General features: G+C 36.8%; 1 long non-coding RNA gene across 1 annotated transcript; it reads left to right on the top strand.

Moving 5' to 3' along the window:
* The first annotated feature begins 2,616 nt into the window (after positions 1-2,616).
* LOC105493688 (uncharacterized) lies at positions 2,617-8,670 on the top strand. The gene is made up of 3 exons (XR_011611030.1): positions 2,617-2,895; positions 4,558-4,700; positions 8,266-8,670. It is a non-coding gene; the product is annotated as an uncharacterized lncRNA (long non-coding RNA).
* The last annotated feature ends 2,361 nt before the right edge of the window (positions 8,671-11,031 follow it).

Raw genomic sequence — 11,031 nt, 5'->3', positions numbered from 1 at the left:
CCATGGTCGCATGTGCCTGTGTTCCCAGCTACTTGAGAGGCAGAGCTGAGAGGTTCATCTGAGTCCAGGGAGTGAAGCCTGCTGTGAGCCACGTTAAAGCCACTGCACTCCAGCCTGGGTGGCAGAATAAAATTCTGTATCAGGAAAAAAAAAAAAAACAAAAAAACAAAAAAAACCCTCTGAAAAAGAAGGACTTTAAACAAGAAAAGCTTTAATTTTTGTGAAAAATGTGTTTATTTTTTAAAGTAAAATTCCTTCACAGGGACATAGGTTTCCCACGACTTTCCCAGACTGTGAAATGGGCCCAGAGAGCAGTGGTTCAAATTCTCTAAAGGTTGTGCGACTTTTCTCCATCAAGTTTTCTAATGAATGAGAAACTCTTCACTGTGTGAGTTTAATTGTACACATACTTTGTCATTCTTGTCTTATTCTCCAAGCCCCATTCCCCTCCTACCCTTACCTGTTCCAAGGGCTGGTGAAGAAATTTTCCCAAAGATACACTCTCTGATGCAGTCTACAGCTCAAGAATCTGATTCTTTCTCTGCTGGGGAAAAAAAAAAAAAAAAAAAAAAAGACATGCATATGCATGTGCAGTGGTTGTTTCCCAATATGTTTACATGCCTTGCCAAAAAGGTGTAAAAGGAAGGTAAAAAGAAAGGTGAAGCATGCTTTCAGTTTCAACCACACAAGAAGGGTAGGAGAGAAAAGCCGTGGCCGGGTGAGTCTTTTACTGTCCCAAGAATAGGTCCCTGGGAAGAAAGAGTTTTGGAAGGCGCTGGCTCTTCTGGAAGCCACAATTAGTATCTGTGGAATTTTTGGTGAGCAGAAGTGAGGGAGAGGGTGGAGAGGGATGAGAGAAGAAACTAGAAGATGCTTGCAGTCTTTAGAAACAGAAAGGCAAGTACAGAAAGGAACTGTGGCTTTAGAAGTAGCCTGCTGTCATTTTGCAATCTTAAACTCTTACTTACCTGTTGAAAGTCTGACCGAGGGTACAGAATTGGCACAGGAGGAGTACTAGCAGCAGTGGTTCCTAAATGAAATGGGCTATTTCTGTTTTATTACTTTATTAATCATTACTTTATTAATCAGAGTTAAATAAACATGTGACATAAGAGGATGATCTCTGCTTTCCAGGGACTAATGTGGAAATGGTAAACTCTGTCTTCAAGCCACTCCATGCACATGTATGGGGACTATTGAGGGAAACAAGGACAGTGATACAGTAAAAAAAGGGATTACGCAACTGTGAGGGGGGGAACATTTCACTGATGAAATCTAAATGAGGTCGCTTTCTGTTGATGACATGAGAGGACTATGAGGCTGTTTTCATGATGTGAGAAATCTTTGTGCTCCAAACAGACAAGGTCCTGACGGAGAAGAGAAAGCTGTTAATCCGTTCTTTGGATGAAGGTACAATAAATGGCTTACTGGGTGAATTATTCGAGAAAAGGGTGCTGAATCAGGAAGAGATAGAGATAGTAAAATGTAAAAATGCTACAGTTATGGATAAGGCCCGAGCTTTGCTTGACTCTGTTATTCTGAAAGGGGCTCCGGCATGCCAAATTTGTGTCACATACATTTGTGAAGAAGACAGTCACCTGGCAGGGACACTGCGACTCTCAGCAGGTAAGGGTCAGTGACTCACACTCAAGTTCACCTAGGGCCTGTCATTGTGACTACCATGTGATGTCTTTACTAGTCATGCATGTTAAGTTGCAGAAAACTTTCGTATTTCCGCCTTCAGGCAATATTTCTGTAGCAGGGCCCTATTGCATGTCCCTTGACTCTCCTTTGTTTCTGTTCCTTCATCCTCAGTGGCCCTCTTCTGATTAAAGCTCATTTCCTGTTTTGAGTATGTGGTAGCTAATTTCCTGAAGGTCATGAGAACTATCTAAAAAGCTTCACACTGTATGTTCCACTGTTATTGGCGAGGCACAATATTTATTGATTGATTTAATATTTTTGAGTCCTGGGTGTACCCAGGCACTTATATAGTTGTCTGACATGAAGTTTTAAGGTCTGTAATTAAATATGTTTTATAACTTATCTCCAAAATTTTGCCCTCCAAGAAGAATAAATTATATTTCAAAAGTGGCAATATACTCAGAGAATACATTGAATGATTATGAAAAAGTAAGGATTTCAAGTTGGCTCTTTCCTCCAGTTGCCTCCTTGCATTTTCTTTTGAGTAACATCACCCACTTGCCTGTTATCAGGCTGGGGATCATGCTGTGAGCCCTGGACTGCCTCCATTTGTGGCCCCCGTAGGGCCCAATACAGTGCACAGGAAATGAGCTGGCCCATTCTGGTGATCCCTTGGACCTACCACATGGTGAGGATGAGAGTTCTGGTGGACTCCTAGTCACTGGTCTCTGTGGTACTTTCCAAAGTCACTTCAGAGGCAGATGTTCTTTCAAAGTAAAAGCCTTTTTGTTTTGTTTTGTTTTGTTTTCTAAGGGTTGGGGGAGGCTTATCCCTGTCTAAGCAGATAAGGGACAAGTTTATGTTTTCATCTATGTGTGATAAATGTAATATTTTTCTGACAATGCCTCTTTCATTTTATACCCCCCACCACTCTCTAAATTAAAGAACATATTGAACATTATTTAATGTCATTCAGTTAGGGTTGTGGGAGGAATCTTTAGTGGGGAGTGTTGTAAGCATTAGGGTAAAGTGTTTCAGAGGTACTAAGTGACTATTTCAATATTCTTCTTCTCTTTCTAGGTCCAACATCTGGAAATCACCTTACTACAGAATATTCTCGACTAGTACTTCCTTCCTAGTTAATGCTGTTTTTAAAGAAAGAGCATTATTTGAACCCCGGCTTCCATGACATTAATGTTGTAGGATGAACCACAGTTAAAGGGGCTATGGAGAATTCCATAGAGTGATCATGTAATTTTCTTTTTGTAATTTATTCTGATTTTGTAGCAACTGTCCAAACAGCTTCACTATCTATGTTTACATTAAAATTTGAAAGCTGTATCTCAAATCCTGATTACCCAAATAAGTATCAAATTTCATTACTTAAGCCTACTGGAACATTCCCTCACATCTCCCAGAGACAAACTTATCTAACCAATATCAGAGCCGAACATGCCATTCTTCCCCACCCTGCTTCTCATCCAGTTTTGTGTCACTCGGTTGTTGGTGTCACCATCACCAGTTGTTCATACCAGGAACTTGAAACTCATCTTGGCCCCTTTCCTCTCATGCACCTCCAATATTCAAGCCACGGCCAAGTTTTATGCTTTATTTCCTCAAATTTGGAACTGTCTTTCTATTTCTTCTTCTATTTTATTAAAAACCCCTATTCATCAAGGGACCTCTTAAAATAAAAGAAACTTGTATTTAAAAGCAATTTAGAGGCAAGAAATGCTAATTTTTTCTGCCAAGTTCAGGTTTTACTCTATTGAATTTATTAAGGTTGATTAACTCATGAATGTTTTCTTAAATGTTTTACAGCATGGGACACTCACTATATAAACAAACACTGCATTTTCACTAAGAAAAATTACCTGAAACATAACCCATATACCTCTATTTAGTTTTTTATGTTGTGTTCATTCTTCTTTCTGAAGAAACCAAACATTTATTCTATCAAATTATTATTTTATAGTTTTCTCCAATATATCCATTCCAATTAGTTCTTCCCCAAGTCAACACACTTCATGCTGCCTTTATTTATCTAATTGTATAGCAGTTTCTCAAACTTGTTTTCAAAATTAAATATTATTTTCTTGACATAATAGTTTCTAAAAGATACTCCACAAATCTAGAAAACTCATTTATATCTTGAAACAAAGATTACATTAAGTTCTTTAACAAGTATATCACATTGTCGGATGGTGTTGTACTTGTGATGAAATAAAAGCCTCAAGGATTTTCTCACGTAAACTCTGTGAAAACATTTCCTCATATGTCTGTGTAGTCAATGTTAAGTGCTATAAATCCATCTAGTGTGCACTTTGATTTTAGCATTTATCATTCTGGTTCATATATTTAATTATCTCCTTCTTCCATATATATACATAGTAGGAAGAGATCCTGAAGGACAGGACAAAGGTTCATTAACAAAATATTCCTAGTGCTTACTACCATGTCTATTAAGTAAATAAATAAAAAGATAAATATATTTCTTAAAGATTTTTAGTAGATTTAATTAAGGCCCCTCTCATTAAATTTTATTCTGTGGTTCAAATCTTTTGAAATACATTTGTATTCTAATTATTTTATCTCACACATTTGACTGTTTTCTGAGCGTTTTTTTTTCATGCATAGCATTGAAAAGCTTTCTTTCTACATTTTTTTTTCTGAAATACTTGTAAAAATACTGATCCTGAAATATGAAAGGAGAGCCCTGTTTTGCACACCTGGAAATCTCTGACTGGAAATGTACTCCATTAGCAGTGAAATTACTTCGCGGTGAAAGATCAGGATTTTCTTCCTAAGAATGCATTTCCACTTTTGTGATTTCATCCTTAGGTGAGGCTGTAAGAAACACAAAGTGAAACAAAGAGGGATGCCAATGTTCATGATGTTCTTTGACTCTTGCAGCTCCTCAGGCAGTGCCAGTGTGGGGCAACCCTGCTATGCCTACATCCTCAGGCTCAGGAAGAAGCGTCAAGCTTTGCTCCCTAGACGAAGCTAAAAGGATATGGAAAGAAAAGTCAACAGAGGTGCCATGCTCAGAACACAAGGTTAGAGTGGGGTGAAAGATATATTTGAGGCGATTTTGAAATGCAGTGGCTTTTTATTAGAGTTGTTCTCAATGGAGAATTGTACTTCTGCTTCCTTTACACACACACACAAAAATTCCTTTATCCTAGAATCCCAGGTTTATAGAAAGAGTTCCTAAATAGATCCAATTCCTGGATAAATAACATCAACAAAGGCAGCTACTGAATGTTCACTAAGAGTGGGCAGTATTCTAGGCATTTTGTACGTGATAATAAATAATGTTTAACACTAAAAATAATCCATTTGAGAGAGATCTAGAAGCTGAGACATGGGGTTGTTAAATATTCTGCCCAAAGAAAAACAATAAAAAATTAGAGCAATCAGTTTTAGAATTCAGTCATTCTTGCTTTAGAGCTTGTGCATTTTTCAAAATCTCACCTATCAAGAACAATGAAGTCAGTAGCTCACCTGCCATCTGGGCCTTTGCAGTTTCTATGCCTATTCTCCAAGTAGCACTCAATTCCGTTCCGCATTTTCAATGTATAGTCGATGGGATTTCGTATCCTGATAGGTCTAAGAAAGGGAAAACGGTCATAAACTTAGCAGGTGAATATTAAGTTACAGAGAATAAGGCTACTAATCCAAACTGCATTTCCTACAGATTTATCCAATAATGGACAAGTCAAATCGCACACGTCTTGCTCTCATTATCTGCAATGAAGAGTTTGACAGTCTTTCTAAAAGAACGGGAGCTGAGGTTGACATCATAGGCATAACGATGCTGCTACAAAATCTGGGGTACAAGGTAGATGTGAAAAGAAATCTCACTGATTTGTTAAGGTCTGTTATACCATAGAGACAACGGTCACGCCCTTTGTGTAACTAAATAATATTAGAAAGCTTGGTTGTAGGACCAAGGAATATAATCTTTTGATTATCTAAAATATAAACTTCCCATGAGAGGGTGCTGTATGCTACATGTTCTCTTGAAACATCAGAGTCATTTAGCACGAGCCTGGTTTAACGTAGTGGTGAATTTTTTTTTTTAACTCAGTAATGCCACGTTCTCTCTACAAGACAACTCTGAAAGACTTCCTACAACATCTTCCTCCACCTTTCTCAAAATTAAGACTGAAAGTTTTTTTGGCATTCCATTGTTTGTCATGAAATTCCTTAAAAAAAAGTTTCAGTACGGGTCTCTGAAAATATATCGTTACCTACTCCAGGAGATTTTGAGGATGATGCTATTAAGAAAGCCCACATAGAAAAGGATTTTATTGCTCTCTACTCTTCCACATCAGGTAACAGGTTTCTTCTACACAGAACATCTTTGTGGGGGTTATCAATGCAAAAGCTCACAACCACCCACTAGAGGGCAGATACGTGTGTGGAACTTTAGATAAGATTTTTGAACACAAACTAAAGCTTTGTTCCAAGTTATACACACAATTCCCTTTATCCGCAAAGAGCAAGTAAGCACTTCTTTTGACTGAGTTAGTAAATAATGAACTCTGTTGCAAAATATTTTAGAACTGTGAGCGATAACAGATAATTAAATGGAAGGCGATCTGTGCTGTAGTACATTAGAGTCTGATTCTACATAGAAAAGGTCCGCCATGTTGAAATCATTCAATGGACCAATTGGGCCCGACATCAAGTATTCACAGAAGGGTAAGAGCAGGGTTCAGAAAAGTAGAACAGTAAGCGAGGCACTTTGGGCCCCTAAATTAAAATGGATTTTACCTAGAAGCATGAAGTATACAAAGCAGAATACATACGCATTATTCTAAATGTATGCTTTGCAGTAAGAATCTTGCTATTCTTGACTGATCTAGTCATTTAGTACTTTGTAAACTAGCTCCACTAGTTCCTCCCTGGGCTTTCCTTGAATTGCTCACTAATATATATGAATATAAATATCACTTTTTAAGGATTAAATAAATTAATATATGTGAAATATTGCACATGACAGAAAGAAGTACATATTAAAGAACTGGTATTATTTAAAATGTTTTTATTTTAGAACTTAATCCAGTTACTTTTCTTAGCAAGGTTTAAATAAAAATGACTTGAATGCTTTTATCCACAGTGTATGGCAGTTTCCTGAGAGGACTCGCATTGTCTTGGTCATTTCTGGCCCAAAGGCCCTGACTCTGGTCAAGTAGTTAAATTTTCTAAAATAATTTGTACTATGAGATATCTTCTTTCAGAAGAAGTTTGGTTCTATATTGTCTTGAACATGCACTGATGTAGGACTCAATATTTTTTTCAGTGATTAAAAAAAAAAAAAAGACAATCACACAAAAAATACATTTCCAGCCTGAGTACATAGAGTAGACTATAACATTAGACAGAACTGTTCTTTAATATCCTTTGGTCCCAGCCTTCCACATGACATTCATGGCTCTCTATATAGCTCTTTGTAAGCCCCTGGCTTCTCATCATCAATCTTGCTTATTTCTGTGTTTTTCTTTTCTTTCACTTTCCTTACTCCTCCTTTCCATATGATTGTCAGAAACTCCAATTTAGTTATTTATAACTCCCATATTAAGCCTAGCTCTACATTCTGCTGTGCAAATCCCAACTATATCATAGTGCTCTCCTGAGGAAAAATAACTATCTACTTCCTTAATTTCACAAAACATTTGCAGAGACACTTGTCTCCACCCTATCTCTTACCTACTTCCTTCAACTAAGATAGCTGTGGTTCTAAATAGAATTTTATTATTAATATACACTTTATGACCATTATATTTGGCTGTAATGTGTCATTAAAGAATGTGTTTGTGATTATACACAGAGCTATTGCTACTGCTTTTCTCTTACTCCTTCTTTTGTATAATTTTCACGTCTTCATTATTTCTGTGTCTACCATGTAATAAATTAATATTGTTTTCTTTAATATATCTTTTCTTCATAAGAACTTCTTATTCTCCATTATGATGTTATCATCCTTTTATTGACTTTTCCCAGATTTCTACTTTTGTTCTGTTTTGTGATTTTTATGGTTAACTCTTTGGGTGTAAATATCTTACAGTCAATGCTATTAAATTTTAATTAAAATTTTATGTGAAGTACATAAATTGAGATTTTATTAACATAATTACCCTGTATAGACTGAGTATTACATACCCTTAGTTAGCTCAGGCACTAGTGTAGACTCAGATATCTCCTGTGTATGAAATTGTTACCATTCCCCATATAGCTGAGTCTATTACATATCAGAACGGACAATTAACTTAAATCACAGTTAGTAACGCCACGTTGGGGATGCACATTTAGATATTTCTTTCTAAAATCCCAATTCCTTCTCTTTACCGCATTCTGCCTTTTTCTAACTCTCTACTAAATTTACGACTGTAACTCTGGGACTGTGTGATGTTAATACCTGCACCATATACAGCACTATTTACAGTATCAGTAAAAATATACTCACTGAACTTCAAATGTATTTACTAAAAAATACAATGAAGTGTATGGAAAATAGATGAATTCCAAAATATGCCTGGAGCAGAAATACTAGGGTTTCCTGTCTTTCTTCAGGCAAGAGTCAATCTTGAGATTTGAAATGTGCTTTATCAACAGATAATGTTTGTTGGGGACATCCCGCAAAAGGCTGTTTTTATTATGAAACTGGTTGAACATCTGCAAGAATATGCCCATTCCTGTGATGTGGAGGAAATTTTCCACAGGTAGGGCTCTAGTGGATGCTATTTTCATTCTACTTCCCCGAATGCTTGCCTATTGCAATTGGAAGCATAGAAAGTAGATACAGACATGATTATCTTCCAATAATGCCCTTCTTTCCAAAAAAGTTTTGAAGTTCTTTGGAGAGTGAACAAGCCTGGGAGCCAGATCCAATCTGTTAAGACCAACAGCCTCAATAAAACAATCATTTAGTTTCACCCACCTCCTGCCCTGTGTCCCTCATGGGTATTAGATCCAACCACAGATTTAAAAAGTCCTGAGGAGAGTGATTCAATGCTTAGATAACCACATGACTATATTTGTTGCAGATACAAGTACTTTTTGTTTTTGTAACTTACTTTGCTATATTTGTTGTAGTCTTTTTGGTCAATAATCTTTTCAGAAAAACAGGTCTCTGGACTGTCCTTTCTCTTTTAGGTTTGACTTTCATTTGAGCAGCCAGATGATAAAGCACAGATGCCCAGCACTGAAAGGGTTACTTCGACAAGATGTTTCTACCTCTTCCCAGGACATTAAAATAAGGAAGCTGTATGAATGTCTCTGGGCAGTTATGTGTATATGGTCAGGAGTGTGGGAAGGTTGAGGAAAGTGTACTGAAAGTCCATTTTAGTCAAGGACTCTAGGTCTACAGGTTGAGAATTTTTAATCAAAAAATTTGAACTTTGAAATGTTCTAAAATCCAAAACTGTGTGAGTGCCCACATGATATTCAAAGGAAATGCTTATGGAAGCGTTTCAAATTTTTGTTTTTTGGAATAAGGATGCTAAACTAGTAAGTATAATGCAGATATTCCAATATACAAAAATATCTGAAATTAAAACTACTTCAGGTAGCATGTATTTTGGATAAGGGAAATCAAGCTGTAGCATAATATACAGAAAATACTTCTACTGGTCAGTGCAGAGCATGTTGCTCTTTTCCCAAGGTTTTTCTTTTTTTTCTTTTAGACCCTTTCTGAGGGTCACTTAGAAGTGGCCATAAGTCTATGAAGGCTGACTCTTAGATGTTTCTCCCCTTGACCTCAGCAGGATAAGATTTTAAAATAGTATGTGGCCTTTCCTTTTAAGTTGCATATGTTCCTATTGGTGATATAACTTTATAACTTACATTTCTTTTAGTAAAATTCTCTTTTATGTTTTTTTTTCCCATAGGAAACCAAGAGTTCCTTCATTCTGTAATGGTTTTTGGAATTATATCTGCTTAATAATAGACTTCTTTGAACATTTTCATAAATCTGATATAAAAGTAAAAATGTGTCCTCAGTTTTATTCCACATTGAAAAAACAAAGGTTGGAAATCAAAGAGAGTACTGAGTTTAGAATGTTAGACTTAATCTATAAGACCTGAACTGGCTATTGGCACCATTTTTCCATTCAAAATACCATTTGCTGCTGGGTTGCAGACACAAATTACAAATTAGGGATGCAGATAAAAATTACCACAGGTACCCGACTTCAAAAAATTTAGAGCTCAGCAGGAGACAGGGACAGAAGACGAATAGTTATGACAGTGACACTGCAGTGTGATAAGGGACTTTTCCCAAATCCCACAGTTTACTGCTGACAAATCCATGAACAGAACCTGCAGATTTCTACCCTTTGTTAAGGTATTTAAGAGACAGAAAGTAAATTTTGAATTAACTCTAGACCCTCAGTATTCACAGACTTCTTGAAAAGGTAAGACGGCCATCAAAAATGAAACACTTGGCAGATGGTGCATGACACCCTGAAGAAACTCTAGGATGCATGGTGTGCACAGTGAAATCCCTGCATGGTGCAGAGAAAATGAGTTTGGGGTGAAATCACTCACTGAGGGATGTCAAGATTTAGGAAGGATTGGAAGAACTACCCTTTCACCTGCAGATATGAGCCTTTTCTAATCTTTATCCTATTAAATCAACGTGAATATCTGACCTTTTAAAAACCTTTATAGTTGAACACATTACAATCCCCCCCCCTTTTTTTTTTTGGCCTTTTATTAACTGTTTGCCTGGGCGTATCTTTTCTGTACTATCGTGAATGTTTTACTACAACCTAAGACTACATCTGTGATCAATCTTTGCTTCGAGAATATCAAAAAGCAGAAGTGAATTGTCACCCTCAGTAAAAATTAACTATTAAAGCAATCTTAAGCACTTGAAGGAAAGCATTCCAGGGAGTAAGGGGATTCCTTCAGAACACTCTCCAATCAAAGGGTAAGATTACAGGGAGATGTAGAGGGGAGGTGGCATCATGATTCCTCAGCACAGTTTAAACTGTTGCAGGTGCCAGTACTTTTTGTTTTTGCCATTTATTTTGCTGTATTTGTTGCAGTTTTTCTGGTTTAAGATTTTACATCACAAATGGTCCACAGACTTTCTCTTTTTAGGTCCGATTTTCATTTGAACTTCCAGAGGGTAGGGCACAGATGCTCATCACTGAGTGACATTGACAAGTTGTTTCTATCTCTTCCTAGGACATTAAAAGAAGTAGGTTGTATGAATGTCTGTGGGCAAATGTCTGTATATTTGTTTTTGGGATTTGACAAAGTTGGAGAGGAGTACTGAAGCTCCATTCTGGTCAAGGTGTCTAGTTCTAAATGTGTTACTCTTCATCCAAAATTTCAAAATCTGAAATCCTCCGATATCTACATTCTTTCCTATTA

Source organism: Macaca nemestrina, chromosome 12 (genome assembly GCF_043159975.1).
Source record: "Macaca nemestrina isolate mMacNem1 chromosome 12, mMacNem.hap1, whole genome shotgun sequence".
NCBI lineage: Eukaryota > Metazoa > Chordata > Mammalia > Primates > Cercopithecidae > Macaca > Macaca nemestrina.
Note: the sequence above shows the minus strand (reverse complement) of the source record. Positions and strands in the feature narration are given on the sequence as shown.